The sequence below is a fragment of the Lithobates pipiens genome, unplaced genomic scaffold (assembly GCF_037356315.1).
Source record: "Lithobates pipiens isolate NorthernLeopardFrog02 unplaced genomic scaffold, aLitPip1_a1.2 Scaffold_18, whole genome shotgun sequence".
In the NCBI taxonomy this organism is placed as follows: Eukaryota; Metazoa; Chordata; class Amphibia; order Anura; family Ranidae; genus Lithobates; species Lithobates pipiens.
Genome location: NW_027507758.1, coordinates 42,786,914 through 42,805,795, shown reverse-complemented (window position 1 = coordinate 42,805,795; position 18,882 = coordinate 42,786,914). Strand labels below are relative to the sequence as shown.

The window sequence follows — 18,882 nt, the reverse complement described above, 5'->3', positions numbered from 1 at the left end:
AAGTCCATTTTGGTGTATTCTCAGCCCATTCAAATGAATAAGCTGCCTTAACATAATGCAGGTTAACTCGTGACATACCGCCAACGCTTCGCACTGGATTGCTCCAATTTGGTAATAGAGTTTAAAAATTAGCAAATTCCCAGTGAACAGGGGAACATAATAGAAATTAAATGAGCTTGAAATTCTTATGTAGCCAACTGACAGCAACTACAGGGGTATAAATCACAAAATGATTTTGTCCTTACGTGCAAAGACGTAATTGGCGGTCACCCACAGCCATGTCAGCAGAAATAATGGATACCTGAAAGAAAAAGAAAAAAGAGAAAGGTTTCTATGATATTGCAGTTATATGTAGCATAGGAGCACAGATGAAAGGAATCCCTTTACTTTAATACTTAGTGACAAGTGTATCAATTTCTTATTCTTATGACAAATAAAAGGAAGCTCCGTAAATAAGCCTTCAATTGCCTGCTCAGTAACAAAACAAAACTAGGACATTTATAATACACACCATTCATTAAGAAAATGTATTCACTGCCAGGGTGAACAAGCAAGTATTTGATGTTTTATTCATGGTATAAAATACTTTCAATGGGGTATAAATTCTTGGAGATCTGATGTATGGGGTAGCCTCCGGTCAATGGCTTCTATAGAACATATTGCACTCCTCACTCCCCTTATTCTCATCTATAAATTAACAAAACGTCAACATGATCTTTTAAAGTGTATTTATAGTCATAATTCAAAATCATATATTAATTTCCACATTTTATTTCACTTATTTCCGGCCTACTCTTATCAATCTGAACCATCTTGAAATTTGTAAACTTACTTTGTGAAGATCCCCACACATTTACTTTCTTAAAATCTGTGACACATATTCACTATGCCCTGTGAGTCAGTGCAGAAATCACTGCTGGCAGGCAGCAAGGTACCATGGGATATGTAGTCTTTAGAAATTGAGAAGCAAAGCATAAAGGGAGTCCAGAAAGTTGCAGAAAGAGACAGTAGACAGGCAGCATTCACAGCATCAAATCTGATTTTTCAATTAAAGCGGAGGTCCACCCTAAAGTGGACCTTCCGCTCATTGGAATCCTCCCCCCCTCCGGCGCCACAATTGGCACCTTTCAGGGGGGAGGGGGGTGCAGGTACCTGTACAGTACAGGTATCTGCACCCACTTCCTGGATAGCTCTCTGCGGAAAGAGGCGTAGATTACGCCCCTTTCCCGAAAGTCCCCCGCTGCCTGCTGGGAAACACACAGATCCCAGAGGCAGCGGGTCCATCCTCATTGCGCAGCGCGACTCGCGCATGCGCAGTAGGGAACCGGGAAATGAAGCCGAAAGGCTCCACTTCCTGATTCCCATACCCAAGATGGCGGCGGCAGCACCCGAGAGACGATCGAGAGATCGGCTTCGGGGTGCCGACATCGCAGGCGCGCTGGACAGGTAAGTGTCACTATTTTAAAAGTCAGCAGCTGCAGTATTTGTAGCTGCTGGCTTTAAAAAAAAAAAAAAAAAAAAAAAACGCGCACTCCCGGCGGACTCCCGCTTTAAGCTTATACTGGATTGTCAATAATTATTGATTGTATTGTTTTGTATTTATTTATTTTATGTAGCACCCACTAGTGAGTGCAGGAAAAATTTGATTAGCTCATGGCTAAGCCTATTCAGTGGCGCAGGGCTGGATGACTCATCCTGAGAGCTCCTCCCCCTGTTTATGGGACATTGGAGAATATTCTAGAGCTGGTGGGCAGGAGGAGCTTGCCTGGGATGGGCCCCCAGCCAATCTCCAGTAAAGGGCTGTCAGGGGGCAGGACTTACCTCATAAATAGGCATGATCCAGGCCAGCAGGGGCAGTCAGGTGGAATATGGAGATATAGTGCTGAGTAGGCTGGTGGTGTGTCACAGTTCCCACTGTGCCATGCAAACGGCCAGGCATGGTCACACTCCATGTGGCTCAAAGAGGTATTGAACCCATAACTTTCTGTTTACTGCTCCTGTTGTATTGCCTCTGAGCCACACCTCAGTTCATTATTCAGCCTGGTTTCCAGCTATGCTTTGTCCTGCATGCAGCACTGAGGGCTATATTCTGGATTTTACTTTGCAATTATTATCTGTCACTCCTGGTTCAGCTGAGGCAGTTTATCTAATCAGCTGGGTATAAAACACTGCCTCACTCTGAGGACTGTGTCAGTTCATTGTTTCTTGTATTGCCAAAGGTTCCTGTGTTCTTGGTTTCAAGTTGCAGTGTTGCAAGACTGGCCCCAGCATCTGACCCTGGCTCTGTTTATCGTTAACTCTGACTTCTGGAATCCCTGACTACAGCTTCACCTTGACAATCCTTTGGTAAAATCAAGCCCCCGTGCACAGATTCACAGCCCAGGTAGCCTTTTACCTTGTTACCATGGGCTGTGTGTATTTGCAAGGGTGAGCATACATCTGTGGGCCTCGTTGTGTTCTGTGGGGGATCCCAATTGATCTGCCGCCCCTAAGGGGGTGCGCCATATTTATTTAACATTTTTTTACACTTTCTATTTTTTTTCATCATTCTTGCATGAATCTTGGTGTGCTTTGTGTATTCTTTCCTGATCTGTGCATTATAACAATGTGAAGCTTTGACTGTGTGTAGGAGCATCCTGTAATAAAGACCGCTCACTGCTGATTTCTCTGCTTGTGCAGGGTGACTGGTCTTGTCTCCGCCCCTTCCTGTATTTTTCTGCAGGCAGTCTGTAGTGGGAAGAGCCTTCTGGGTCCCTCCTACTACTCTGTTCTTAGCACAAGCTATATGCAGCAGAGTGAACATGTCATTACTAATTTTCAAGCATATTATCTGGGTTTGCGAAGGCCTTTGGTACACATACAGTAAAGAGGGTACATATAATTTGTAGCTATTATTATGTCCAGAGTGCAACTTTAAGATTCTGTGAGACTCTGTAAGTAATGAAAATGTAATTTAGGAAACCGTAATAATAGGTATACTTACTGACACATCATTCTTGACATGCTATCACGTGAACGTTGGCACTGTATATATTGATCAGATTAGAGATAGCTTGACACAAAGTATCACCAGCCTTAAATAGAATAAATCAGTGTCTATCCCAAATCCAGGTATCTGCATCTAAGTAGAAAAACATAAAAAAAAAAAAAAAAATTCATATAAAAGTTATTTTGCTTGATGGTTTGGATTAACACATTGGGTTAAAATGTACTAGATTTTGCACTCTCCAGTTTTAGTAAATCAATCCCACAGTTTATCTCACAATATTTAAAGTACATGTAAAGCCTCGTACACGCAGTACGATTGTTGGCCAACGGAGCGTCTGATTTTTGTCAAAAGGGCGTGTGCCAGGCATGGGCGTCCCCAGGTAGGGGCAAGGGGGGGTCAAGTGCCCCCCCCCCCCCGGAATCAGGGATCGGATCTTAAATTCAGCACAGTTGCATTGCTATCGGGAAGCGGGCAGCCCGCACCCGGGTGCCAACCACCAGTCAGGTGGTGTCACCATTAAGGTGCTGTCAAGCCCCTCCATCAGTGTGGTGTGACTTTGGGCTCTTTTCCCTGCTCAGTCCAGTAGTGAACTCGGGGGCACTGTGACAGGAGAAAGGTGAGCTGCAGGCTATCAGAGGTTTCCCCCACTCACCCCCCCTTTCTCCTGTCAGGGAAAAGAGATGGCGGTTCTCACCAGGTTCCCCTGCCCAGCTTCCTGCCTGCTTCGTTCCTTTCCTATTGGCCATAACTGAGGGCCAATCAAATGAGACTAGGAGAGGAGAGCATCATGGGACATGTAGTCCCAAAGATTGGCGGCCCCATTTTCCACAGGGAGGAGGCTACAGCTCAATCAAGAGAGAGATTGAGAGACTGCAGCCTGGAAAAAAGCTGAGGGAGAGAGCACTACAGGACAAAGAATAAGGAGTGTGCTGGGCGGTAGCCAGAGAGAGAGCCACACTGCCCAGCGCCACCAGAGAGAGAGCCACACTGCCCAGCGCCACCAGAGAGAGAGCCACACTGCCCAGCGCCACCAGAGAGAGAGCCACACTGCCCAGCGCCACCAGAGAGAGAGACACACTGCCCAGCACCACCAGAGAGAGAAAGACTGAGCCACTACCAGGGTACAGACATTCTACACTACTGACCAGAGTGAGCGATCGTCCAGCCGGAGGGATCACTGCTGTAGTTTTGCTGGGTCTGGTAAGAGGGTCTGTTGGCCATTATCCATTACTTATCCTAGGGACGGTACTTCATCTGCAGTCTCTGACCATGATAATGTGATAATTACATTGTCGAAAAGGGGCGGTGCATGGGTGACGCTAAAATGATGCCCGCCCCCCCCAAAAAAAAGTTCTGCAGACGCCCATGGTGCCAGGATCTTGTATAGCATATTAACGGTACACAATTGTTGTGCCACAAACACAAATGTAGTGACGTACTACGAGGAATTTTAGCTCTTCAGCGCCACCCTTTGGGCCCCTTCTGCTAATTCTGTGTTTGGTGAGCATTGATTCCAAGCATATCTGTTTGTACTTTCGACTTTTGTGTGACGGATTTGTGTACTGATCATACAAAAATCTGATGTCAAATCGTTGTCCCCCGATTAGCCAGTCTTCCAACATTTGGACAACAATTGTCAAAAGGAGAATACTAACGGTAAGATTTTAGGACAACCCCCTGCCAAAAATCGTACCGTGTGTACGAGGCGTTAGCCTAGGTTCACACTGCCATGAATTCACAGACATCACATGCAATGTCTGTGCGATTTGAGCCATGCATTTTGCATGGCTCAAATCGCACTGCTTTCGCACCAAAATGGCGTAGGATCTTTTTTTTGCCGCACCAGAATTTAATGTAAACATCCATGCGATCCGATTCAGGCAAACGCACAGCTGTTTTGGCGTGTCATTAATCTAACTTTGACACCTACAGCAGATCCCATGAATGCCAAGGATTAGCTGCGTTTCCCACATCACATATATGTGAACTGAGGCTAAAGCAAACATTTTATAACAGAAGTAGGGATGAGCCGAACACCCCCTGTTCGGTTCGCACCAGAACCTGCGAACAGACCTAAACTTCGTGTGAACTTTAGAACCCTATTAAAGTCTATGGGGCTCGAACGTTCACAATCTAAAGTGCTCATTTTAAAGGCTAATATGCAGGTTACTGTCCTAAAAAGTGTTTGGGGACCCGGGTCCTGCCCCAGGGGACATGGATCAATGCAAAAAGAAGTTTTAAAAACGGCCGTTTTTTCAGGAGCAGTGATTTTAATAATGATTAAAGTGAAACAATAAAAGTGTAATATTCCTTTAAATTTCGTAGCTGGGGGGTATCTATAGTATGCCTGTGAAGGGGCGCATGTTTCTGGGGCTTAGAACTGTCCCTGCATAAAGTGTCATTTGTGCAGGAAAAAAAGTCTTTTAAAATCACTTGCGGCTAAATTGTCGGCTCCCCGTAATACAGAGAACACTCAATGAGTGTTCTCTGTATTAGCCGACAATTCATTCATTCATTCATTGATAAAAAAAAAAAAAACGTGGGGGTTCCCCTAAATTCAATTACCAGGCCCTTCAGGTCTGATATGGATATTAAGGGGAACCCCGCATCAAATTAAAAAAAAATTGACGTGGGGGTCCCCCTAAAAATCCATATCAGACCCTTTATCCGAGCACGCAACCTGGCAGGCCGCAGGAAAAGAGGGGGGGGCGAGAGAGCGGCCCCCCTCCCTCCTGAACCGTACCAGGCCACATACCCTCAACATTGGGAGGATGCTTTGGGGGTCTGTGACCCCTCAAAGCACCTTGTCCCCATGTTGATGAGGACAAGGGCCTCATCCTCACAACCCTGGCCGTTGGTTGTGAGGGTCTGCGGGCGGGGGGCTTATCAGAATCTGGAAGCCCCCTTTAACAAGGGGACCCCCAGATCCCGGCCCCCCCCCTGTTTGAAATGGTAAGGGGGTACAAAAGTACCCCTACCATTTCACAAAGAAAGTGTCAAAATGGTTAAATAAGACAAACACACTTTTGAAAAATTATTTTATAAAAAATTAAAAAAATTAAAAAAAGATTCCAGCGGTGCTAATCCACTCTTGCTATCCAGCGACGGATCTCCGGGGTCCAGCGATGGATGATCATATCCAGCGACGGGGGATCTCTCAGTCCAGCGCTGTCCATACATCCTCCTTCTGTCTCCACTCCGGAGACACTGCAGAGATCCCAGCGCTGACGTTTCTTATATTAAGAGGGCGGGGCCACCTGTCACCTGACCCCGCCCCTCTGACGCTGGAGAGGGAAGCCAGGGGTTCCCCAGTGACGTGTGGGTGACCCCGCCCCCTCTGATGTAACGCAGGTTTCCGTTACATCAGAGGGGGCGGGGTCACCCATACGTCACTGGGGAACCCCTGGCTCCCTTCACCAGCGTCAGAGGGGGCGGGGTCAGGTGACGGGTGGCCCCGCCCTCCTAATATAAGAAATGTCAGCGCTGGGCTCTCTGCAGTGTCTCCGGAGTGGAGACAGAAGAAGGATGTATGGACAGCGCTGGACTGAGAGATCCCCCGTCGCTGGATATGATCATCCATCGCTGGACCCCGGAGATTCGTCGCTGGATAGCAAGAGTGGATTAGCACCGCTGGAATCTTTTTTTTTTTATTTTTTTCATTTTTAATAAAGGAATTTTTCAAAAGTGTGTTTGTCTTATTTAACCATTTTGACACATTCTTTGTGAAATGGTAGGGGTACTTTTGTACCCCCTTACCATTTCAAACAGGGGGGGGCGGGATCTGGGGGTCCCCTTGTTAAAGGGGGCTTCCAGATTCTGATAAGCCCCCTGCCCGCAGACCCTCACAACCAACGGCCAGGGTTGTGAGGATGAGGCCCTTGTCCTCATCAACATGGGGACAAGGTGCTTTGAGGGGTCACAGACCCCCAAAGCATCCTCCCAATGTTGAGGGTATGTGGCCTGGTACGGTTCAGGAGGGAGGGGGGGCCGCTCTCTCGTCCCCCCTCTTTTCCTGCGGCCTGCCAGGTTGCGTGCTCGGATAAAGGGTCTGATATGGATTTTTAGGGGGACCCCCACGTCAATTTTTTTTTTTTTAATTTGATGCGGGGTTCCCCTTAATATCCATATCAGACCTGAAGGGCCTGGTAATTGAATTTAGGGGAACCCCCACGCTTTTTTTTTTTTTAATCAATGAATGAATGAATTGTCGGCTAATACAGAGAACACTCATTGAGTGTTCTCTGTATTACGGAGACCCGATAATTTAGCCGCAAGTGATTTTAAAAGACTTTTTTTCCTGCACAAATGACACTTTGTGCAGGGACAGTTCTAAGCACCAGAAACATGCGCCCCTTCACAGGCATACTATAGATACCCCCCAGCTATGAAATTTAAAGGAATATTACACTTTTATTGTTTCACTTTAATCATTATTAAAATAACTGCTCCTGAAAAAACGGCAGTTTTTAAAACTTTTTTTTGCATTGATCCATGTCCCCTGGGACAGGACCCAGGTCCCCAAACACTTTTTAGGACAGTAACCTGCATATTACCCTTTAAAATGAGCACTTTAGATTTCTCCCATAGACTTGTATAGGGTGTTCCGGCTTTTCGAATTTGCTGCGAACAGCCAAAATTGTTCACTGTTCGCTGAACAGGCGAACAGGCAATGTTCAAGTCGAACATGAGTTCGACTCGAACTTGAAGCTCATCCCTAAACAGAAGTAATCAGGGCAAATACACAATAGAAAAATAAGAACAATTGTTTGCCAGCTGAACACTTAGGGGTAATCACAACACCTTAGGGTAACTAAAAAATAAGAAGTGCAGCGCAAACAAACCGTGCTGCACTTCTTTTTATTTTTAAAGCAAAAACTTGTTCTTTTTAGAAATGTTTAAACCCCACGTCAAGTTTTTTTTTCTGTCTGTGCACAATTGGGGATATTTTCCTTTATTTCATGTCTTGAAGACACAACAGGAAGTGAGATTTGTTGACTTCTAAACAAGTGTTGCCATCGGAAGATTTCTCCTCTATTCCTTCCCCGATGACAACTCCGATTATTAGAATTTCCCTCACCTCCAGTTGCACTGATAATGGTCACTGGGATAAAAAAACTTTCCCACTCTATTAAAAAATACAAATAGCCTGGCTATACTATGCTGATGTGAATTATTTTTAATCGTGTGTATATATATATATAAAAACATATTACAGATTACAAATCAGGGAAGAATTAGGCAAATCTGTGCCAAATTTGCATTTAGACAAAAGAGCAGTACCGGGCTCCATAGAAAAGGAAATCGATATGGATGACTAATAGGCAAGTATTTGTACCAAATGTAATAAATATTGAAATGTAACATCTAATAACAATGGGAATAAATCTGGAATCTTTTTAGAAAGGGTGGATGTGACTACAAATAATGATGTAGAATGTAGAATGTGTTTTGTAAATACAGAGAATGGCAAACTCATGGTGACTCTTGGGTAAATCGTTCATTGGACCCTTTCACTGCTAAGTTGTGTAATTAAATAATTAAACTGAATAAATATAATAATTGTTTTTATTTAATTCACCTGGTCATTATTCCAACATAGGTTTGTAATTTGAGCCCAGTGGACTTTAATGCGGATATTCAAAGCATCTTCAGGATCTTTGTTTGCACAGTATTGTGTTAAAGGAACAGAGACAGTATATAATACTATAAAATGAGAGAAATAACACATTAACCATAATGATAATTCATTTAATAACAACTAATATGATTAATGTGTTATTTCTCTTTCTCATTCTATAGTATTATATACAGTCTCTGTTCCTTTAACACAATACTGTGCAAACAAAGCTCCTGAAGAAGCAGTGAATATCTGCGAAACATGTTGAGCATGCCAGCATAACTGATACTGAGTGAACTGGTATTATCATCTTTCTCCATTGCACCCTTTATGTTTGGCCACCTGATGACGCAATACCGATTTGCGAAACGCGTAGCGGCCGTCTGAACCCCATCTAATTTGGAAGAGAGGCTGGGACATATTCCTGGAAAACCACGGGTCACCATTGAAGGCTGTGAGCAGAGGGAGAGTTAGATTTGCTTCCACGTACATTGCTGGACTAGCTTGGTGCCGGCCGGGGCACTGGTCTATGTGAGTGCACATCTGATTGATTTTAAACAAATTTTTAATAAATTTGCATTTATTTGCTACGCTATGATGGTCCTTTGTATATCTCTTTGAGTCAACTAGTACCAGAGGTTTTACATTTTCCGTGAGGAGAAACCATTGATGTGATCAGTGAAGGAATGGTTATAAATGAACCAAAGGCAAAAGTACAGACTAGGTCTGGTGAATGGCCATTCTATTCGGTGGTGGTAGAAACACTCGGTCGGTGTTTGTATTAAAGCACTTTGGGTTGAGACAGAAGCACCATTTGAGAAATTCGTAGGCGCTGAAGGGACTGTTTATATTCATGCACTATATATATCTATGCACCATGCACTTTTTTTACAGGAGGAATTAATGCACTTTGTGACATTAAAACGGAGGTCCACCCTAAAGTGGACCTTCCGCTCATTGGAATCCCCCCCCCTCCTGCGCCACAATTGGCACCTTTCAGGGGGGAGGGGGGTGCAGGTACCTGTACATTACAGGTATCTGCACCCACTTCCGGCGTAGATTCTGCAGAAGGTACGCCCCTTTCCGCAGAATCCACGCCCCTTTCCGAAAGTCCCCCCGCTGCCTGCTGGGAAACACACGGATCCCAGAGACAGCGGGGACCATCCTTATTGCGCAGCGTGACTCACGCATACGCAGTAGGGAACCGGGAAATGAAGCCGAAAGGCTCCACTTCCTGATTCCCATAGCCAAGATGGCGGCGGCAGCACCCGAGAGACGATCGAGAGATCGGCTTCGGGTGCCGACATCGTGGGCGCGCTGGGCGGGTAAGTGTCACTATTTTAAAAGTCAGCAGCTGCAGTATTCGTAGCTGCTGGCTTTTAAAAAAAAAAAAAAATGGCGGAACTCCCGGCGCACTCCCACTTTAATAGTATATTATACTATAGTTTGGTTTATACTGTATGTGGTTTACAAAAAGTATTTTTGCACATTGTTGGAGCTGTTTTTTGTGGATTACTTTGATTCACAGCAACCCTATATAATTTTGGGTATTTTAGTTATTTGTGGTCTGAGTAGGATAAATTATATATATATATTCTTTTAAATATTTGATACCAGTGCAGAGGTTGGTGACCTAGTTGACAGGCATACCCTGCAGTGGTACCATCACATTTTTTGGGTTTATAGTTTGTAAAAGCGGTGTGTTTTTGGTAGTGGTATTAACCTATTCACAGGTTCATAATTTGAATCACAGGGCTTAGACTCTATCGAATGTGTCTTTGGAAATATGTTAATATAATAGAAAGTAAAATTAGCGCAACCCTCGTTATATATGAATGGAGAATTTTAAGTGCCAAAGTTTGTCGCCATTCCACGAGCGGGCGCAATTTTGAAGTGTGATATGTTGGCTATCAATTTACTCGGCATAACATTATCTTTCGCAATATAGAAAAAAATTGGGCTAACTTTACTGTTGTCTAATTTTTTAACTCAAAAAAAGTGTATTTTTTTCAAAAAAATTGTGCTTGTAAGACTGCTGCGCAAAAACAGTGTGACATAAATTATTGCAATGACCGCCATTTTATTGTCTAGGGTGTCTGAACAAAAAAATATAATGTTTGGGGGTTCTAAGTAATTTTCTAGCAAAGAGAAAAAAATAATGATTTTAACTTGAAAACAACAAATCTCAAAAAGAGGCTCGGGGCTGAAGTGGTTAATTTTGAAATTTTATCGCTGGGGCTTCAATATATCTGCCTTCCATTTTAACTGTAAAATTATAGACTGGCAGGTGTTTGTTAATGAGATAATATAATATGTTACTGATGAGTATAGCTTTTTAACCCCCCTGGCGGTATTCCCGAGTCTGGCTCAGGGTGGAATTTTTATACCAAAAGCGGTAACCCCCGAGCCAGACTCGGGACCGCACCGCTGAATGCAGGGAGAGGTTTACTTACCTTGTCCCTTGGATCCAGCGATGTCCCTGCGCTGTACGAGCGAGCCGTGTCTCGCTCGATCCATCACGGAGCCGAGCTCCGTTCCCTGCGAGCGTTGCGACACACGGGGACGGAGAGCAGCGCCAAATTCAAAAAATGAAACACACACATTATGTACAGTATAATGTAATCTTACAGATTACATTGCTGTATGTAATTATTTCACATCCCAATTGTCCCTAGTGTTCTGCCCAGTGCCCTGCATGCAGTTTTAGCTTATAAAAACTGTTATTTATGCCTGGAAACTGGAGATTGTCCATAGCAAACAAAACTGTCCCTTTACATCAAAAATGGTTTTAGACCAGCTAGAAAACAGCGATAATAAATTGTAATCACTCGCAGAATTGAGCGATAGCAATTTGTGGGGAGATCCGTCATCAAATATTGAAAAGTAAAGACCGTAACAATTCTGCCACTGAGCAAATGTCAGTGTTTTTGATTTGATTACATTATTGAATCATTTTTATTATTGTTATATTATTATTTGGTATAATTATTTATAGTTATTTATTATATTAGAATTTATGATTTCATTTTTCAAACTTTATCATACCCGGGATGCTAGACTCTTGTTTGGACAGATTTAAGTAAGTTATTCCTAAGAATTACAGGACTACAATATAAAATGCCAAATTTCCATGCAAAATAATTGTACCGCTTTTAGCACCTAAAATCCAAAATAATCATACCACCAGGAATGTTAAAGAAGTTTGGCTGTTATACCTGATTTTTCATCAAATGGTAATATGACTGAAGGAAGTAGCAGCTGCAACAGATCTAAAAGCTACAGAATGGTTAACTTTTTTTTTTTTTATAAAACTATAGCCCTCAACTTCCTACAGATTGGCCAATGGCAAAAAGTGTAGCTACTTCTCCTCTGGAGCAAATTTTTTTTTTAACAATTTAAATTTTTATCACGTTATGGTAAAAACAGTATCTGTATCGTGATTGGGAATTAATTATCAATTATTAATTAAAGATCAGACACAGGTCCATATTGAAGGATTCAAACCCCCTATGTAGATCTCATCAGTGTTTGGAATTTGGACAGAAGAAATATTGATTTTTCCATTGGAGAGCCCTCATCAAAACTATGTGTATGTAAATAGGATTTCCACATTGTATTAAATTATTGTACAGTGATCATCTTAGCATGTAACAGAAACACTTTAAGAAAACAAATGGTGAATACAAGAACCTAGAATAAGGATATCAATTTTAAAAAGTAACCACAGTAAAAAATAACACATAGAATTAAGAAACTTACCCATATAATTATCCAAATTCATCAAGAATCACCGTAAGACAGCAGGACAGGGGCTGTATCACTTTTTCATGACATTTTCAGATTTGTACCTTCCAGTAAACAGGACTTGTAACATCCAGCACTACATAAGCCCACTCATCTTCCCATACTGTTGTGTGTTGTAAGGATACCTGGATATCAGCTGTGGGGTGGAAGGGTGGTAAAAGGTTCATGTCTTCTTCCAAGGAAAGCAATCTACCTTGTTGACTTTTAGTTTTTCTTTGTTGCCTTATAGAGCACATAGTGTCCCTAAACTTGAGAATCCACCCTTTGTGTCCAAGTCATACTATCCGATACCCCAGAGCCATTGTGCCTCCTACATCCCTTTGTGTTTTTACTTTCACATAACATGATGATTGTAATCACAATCCCACAGAGGCCTGGGAGAGAGAAAAAAGAGATGGACATGTAGAACGCAATCAATATCAATGTTACTTGTGTACCTGGTGTTCGAAATATCGAAGTCATGAGAGTTTCACCTCAGTTATGTAACTAAATAATGTGAATCACGGCTTCTGAGATTTAAAACCAATTCAAGCCCCTTCCCCAAAATCCACTCTGAGCATTTCTTAATCACTGCTGACAATACTCTGATAAAAAAAAGCTGGGTAAATAGATGATCTAGCACAGTTCTGTGCTCGGTCAGCTATAACAGAGCTCAGGGGAGAAATTAGGGGTGTAAAATCTCCATAAAGCGAACCTGTTACCTGACCAATGCTATCATATAGGGGACTTGTTAGCCCCTTGCGATATTAATTAAGGTAAATGTAAAAAATATTTTAAAAATTGCAAGCGTAGGGCATGCATATGTATGTAAACATCAATTGAACAACACATGTTTGGTATTGCAAAGTTAGCGAGAAAAAAATAATCTAGGTAGTTTATTTACAGATAATTCTAAATTGGTGAGCTTTGAAGGTATTTTTTAAGAGTTGCCTTTTGATAATTTTGGGTACTGTCATTTTTTGTTTCATGGGCACACATAGTACTAAGGACTGACAGATCTTGTATCTATTTACTCAACACAATCTCATTTTTTTTAATTTTATACAGTATTTGTGTGCATTAAAATACATTTTAGTGTATTTTTTTCCTAAAATTATAGATTTGATAAACAGTTGCCAAAATATTTTAATACATAGAAATTGCAATTACCATCTTCTTATTCTACAGGGCCAACAGGGCTTTCATAAAATATAATATCTTTGGAGATTTTAGGAAATTTACTAGCCAAAAATACAGATTTTAAAATGGTGCTAAAGTCAGAAGGTTTTTTTTTATTTTAATGTACTATATGCATTAAGATAACAAGCCTTCTGTGTGCAGCAGCCCTCCTAATACTTACCTGAGTCCTATCTTGATCCAGCGATGTTGCAGGAGAGTCTTGGCTGTCCGGGACACTCCCTCCTCATTGGCTGAGACAGCAAAGCCAGTGAGCCAATAAGGAGAGAGAGGGGGCAGAGCCGAACCCCGGATCCGTGTCTGAATGGACACACAGAGCTCAGGTGCCCACATAGCAAGCTTATTGCTGTGGGGGGCACTCGTCAGGAGGGAGGGGCCAGGAGCACCGGTGAGGGACTTTTAAATTTGCTCCAGAGAGGAAGTAGTTACACTTTTTGCCATTGGTCAGCAGGAAATTGAGGGCTATAGTTTTTATTTAATTTTTTTTAATTTAACCATTCTGTAGCTTTTAGATCTGTTGCAGCTACTACTTCCTTCAGTCAATTCAGGCATATTACCATTTGATGAAAAATCAGGTATAACAGTCAAACTACTTAAACAAGTTTTTTTTTTTTTTCAAGCAAAGCTAAACGTAAAAATGTAAAAAAAGAAAATCAATTATTACATCCAAAACATGCCAGCCTAAGGTGTATAATACCACATACAGCATCTTCCAGACATTTACTGGACTGGTGTTTTTTTATTTCATCCCTGAAGTCGCATTAAATAGCCCCTCTCCCGTCTGTCTGCCTGGATCGGATCAGAAGTCAGCTTTGTGTAAGCGAACAGCCAGTCCATTTACATCTGACTGCCCATAGAGCAGCGGGCTGTGTCCATGTCCGCTCTACATAGTGGACACGGACCTGTCATTCGGCCACTCCGCTCAGCTCGACGTGTGATCAGAGCACAGATCCCATGCTGAGAAAAAACTGAGTTAAGTGGAGTTTTTGGGAACTTTTTTTGGGAAAGGGGCCTAAGTTTGGTTTTTGCGGATTTCAACCAACCGAATCAAACTTGGGCTGATTCACTATTCTCTTGTCACTACAAATTTTTTAGGTCACTATGCACAGGGTGCTCCAAGCCACTTTCAAATTCGGGTGTGCTTGGATGTGGTACATGTTTGGCAACGTATTCTTCCACTTCTGTCCCAGAGTCCTCTGCTGCAAAATTCTCCATCGCCATTGGAATTTCCAAATATTTCTTTGTCCTCTGCTTGCTTATCTTCTTCACTGCCATCCTTGTTTTCCGACACTTTCTTTTCATCACCAGGGTCCTTACGGTCTTTCTCTAATCCTCCAACATCCTTTTCAATAATATCTGAAACAAAACAAGAGAGAATGAGCACCTTTTTCTGTTCTGGCCATTTAGCAGAAATATATACATATTACGTGTTCTGTTGGTGTTCCACTAATTGCAATCAAAATTGATAAACTTGTAACAACAAGTGAAGCTAAATATTTGCACAAACATTCATGCAAACCTGTACTTGTAGATTACCTTTAAAGAAGGTGAGCATAAGCGAACTTTCTGTGACCATCCTCTAGATTTTTTAGGTCCTAACTGGAGCTCTACTCATGTAAAGATATTCTTTAGTCGACCTCATCAAATAACCTCCAAATCTTACACTCACCTGTTCATGTTCCTGCCACAGCCATGCGGTGCAACCCAACAATGAGCTACATAGCTGCAACTGCAAACTCTTCTGGTTGGTACCTCACTTCCCTTGCGCATGTGTAGAAGTCTCATTCATTGCTATAGAAAAGCTGTCTATCCTTGGGTTCTGTATATGAAAAGATGCCCCTCATGGCAGTGCCTTGCTGCCTATGCCCTATTTTAAAACTAGTTTGCCTATTAGCCTTAAAAATTGCCAGTATCTAGCATCAAGATTTGCTCTCTATAGGCTGCAATAGGGTTTGCATCCCCCCTCTTCCAGAACCCTGCCAGGCAATATGCCCTCTAAATGAGGAAGGTACTTTGCCAGGGGGTACCCCCCTGGCAGAGCATTCTGTTCCCATGTTTTTTCTTTTTTTGTAATCAAGTTTTATTGATATTTCAGGAAAAACAAATATAGTAAATCAGAAAGTAATAGTAATAAGCATTTTCATATGTAACAAATGAGTGTAACCCCCACAATTAGAAGGCATGGCATATATCAATAAAATAACAAAAACAGCCTGGCGCCGTGAAACTGGAACATCTGTTGCACTGGCATATATCAAAATTATCATAAGAACATGGATACCACAAGTTCGTACATTTGATGCACAGTTATGATGCTATAGCATGTCAGGGCATCACAGGAAGAAAATAGAAAAAAAAGGAGATACGGAAAACAAAACATAGCCTAGTAAATAGAATCTGGGTACGAGAGATGTAAGAGATAGGGATGAGTAAAATCATTAATCTGATGTAGAACGCGTATGAGGTTGCAATGAGCCCAACACCAGTATCCTGTTCCCATGTTGATAAGGACAAGGGCCTCTTATCGACAACCCTGGCTTGTTGGTTGTGAGGATCTGCATGTAGGGGGATTATTGAACTCTGGAAGCCTCCTTAAAAAGATAAGTGGATCCTCCAAATAACAGCTCCCCCACATGAATGAGTAAGAGGTACATAGTACCTCACTCAGTCACAAAAACAGTAGCATAGTAAATGCCTTTGCTAAATATATCTGAACCTGGAGGTTCAGCTCAGCAAGCAGGTGCACATTTCATTTAGTTCGGACTGAATTCTGAATCTGAAGCTCATCCCACTACCAGTCATCAGGGCTCTGTGCAAGAATGTAGGCAGAGGGGGTATCCAAACCTTACAGATCCACCACAGAAATATATTATATATATCTGTTCACAGCAGTTAGTTAATAACTTAGTTTGGCACTCAATAATTTCTCAATAAGAAATTTTAACGCAAGCTAACAAAATGTTCATACTCAGGTTTAAGCTTTATTATTTAGGAAGCTCTTGTGTATTTTTAGTGGTCCTTTTTATTTATAGTTCATAGCTATGAATTACATTATCTACCAACACTTGTCTTGGTATCTACACGGCCAACATATGTATTCCAAACAGATAACTTGAAATGTAAGAGAATATGTTTAGTACGTATATTGTACACTGCATGCATGTAATTATTTGGATAGTATTACCTAAATAAATTGCCTAAAGGATGTTTTCAGTATATTTTTACCATATCAGTGGCAACAATGAGCAACTAGCCAAATGTCTGATATATGTATGTGTGTGTGTGTGTGTATGTATATATATATATATATATATATATATATATATATATATATATATATATATTAGTAATGTTGGAGGTTGTTTAGCGTAGAGCTTACCAGTGAGTAGAGTCCACGTCAATTCTGCCATTTAATTTTATTAAAGAGAAATAAAAAAGTCCATACAATGAAGGTTTCCCAGCCTCCTGGCTTACACATAGAGCAGTTTTACTCAGACCTTCCACCTCAGGCCCTTGTCTGTTTCCCGCAGACCCTTTTCTTCCTGACTCTGCAAGAAAACCCACACACACCCGCACAATTAATCTACTGGATATTCCCAAACTTGGTCCCAGGATTGGAAATTTCCTTCCACCCAGATCACTGCAAACTCTCCAGGCTCAAGGTCCCAAACCGGATTCTACCATCCATGGAGGAAACTGAATAAACACTTTACTACAAACTAAACCAGCATCCTGGAGCCCCCCCAACCTTCCTAGTTGAGAATCCTGGGTGACCTATAACAGGACAGGGAACTGTGCTGTCACAATATATATATATATATATATATATATATATATATATATATATATATATCCTCACCAACCACTTTATTAGATACACCTGTTCAATTGCTTGGTAACACAAATTGCTAATCATTTGGGCATCTAGACGTGGTGAAGATGACTTGCTGAAACCGAGCATCAGAACGAGGAAGAAAGCTGCTAGAATGGCCCAGCCAATCACCTGACTTGAATCCAATAGAAAATCTATGGAAAGAACTAAAGATCAGAGTTCATAGAAGAGGCCCACGGAGCCTTTAAGATGTGAAGACTGTTTGTGTGGAAGAATGGGCCAAAATCACACCTGAGCAATGCATTCGACTAGTTTCTCCATACAGGAGGCGTCTTGAAGCTGTCATTACCAATAAAGGATTTTGTACGAAGAATTAAATACATTTCAGTAAGCGTATTCAATACTTTTTCCCTGTGACATTCCATTTTATTACACATAACTTCATTTCTGAACTTAATTGTTCAGTCGGTTGGGTCATCAGAAGCATTTTACCCCATCTATGATGGTGATGGGTGGCGGCTTCCCCTTTCCCTTCCCCTGCTCTCCTCCTCAGTATCACTGGTGGCTTCCCCTTCCCCTGCTCTCCTCCTCAGTATCACTGGTGGCTTCCCTTTCCCCTGCTCTCCTCCTCAGCATCACTGGTGGCTTCCCCTTCCCCTGCTCTCCTCCTCAGTATCACTGGTGGCTTCCCCTTCCCCTGCTCTCCTGCGCAGGCATCACCGCGGCTTCCGTCTCCTCCTCCCTCCTCCTCAGCCACCAATTGGAATGCTTCTGCTTTCAGACAATCGGGAAAAGGGTCTCAGACTCGCTTCCTGATTGGTCGGGAGGAGAATCAGTGGGAAATTAGCGAATATTTATTTATTTTCTATTGTCACACAACTGGGTGGCCTCAGAGCCCCTGGCTGTAATCACATGCTTCAAAAAAACACACCCTTCCCATTGGAATCCATGCATCAGGTGCCCTGAATGTAGATCAGGGGGCCGGACTCATGGACTGGGGGGGGGGGGGGGGCGCCCGTGCGCCTGTAATGGATGGGTCGCCACTGTTTGGATGTATGGATTGCATGGGTTGTTACTGACATGTGGTGAAAATATCATGTCAATAGCACCTTTGGAAAGATATTTACCTAGAAAGATGGTGACGTGTTCAATACTTATTTACCCCGCTGTACATTACATTCTGCTGCATTTAAACACATTATCTACCAGAAAATAGCAATCATTTTTTTTTTTTTATGAGACTTCCTTATAGAATATAGAGTATACCACAAAACTGTATACTTACCTACCTTTCTGTAAATTTCCTGATGCAATGCTTATACATGGCAGCATAAAAATGATTGGTAAAACACCCCCATCCAAACCACAGGATCAACTATAACCCACCATTAAATTGTAGAAAGTATACAATTTTCAGGTGTCTTGGTGACTTCATTGCAGCTTACAAATGGCTAATAACTCACT

General features: G+C 42.1%; 1 long non-coding RNA gene across 1 annotated transcript; it reads right to left on the bottom strand.

Annotated features, from left to right (window-relative positions):
* Positions 1–245: 245 nt before the first annotated feature.
* LOC143987096 (uncharacterized) lies at positions 246–12,590 on the bottom strand. Its single transcript, XR_013276598.1, has 3 exons — positions 12,366–12,590; positions 2,984–3,121; positions 246–301 (listed from the first exon to the last, which is right to left on the bottom strand). It is a non-coding gene; the product is annotated as an uncharacterized LOC143987096 (long non-coding RNA).
* Positions 12,591–18,882: the final 6,292 nt, after the last annotated feature.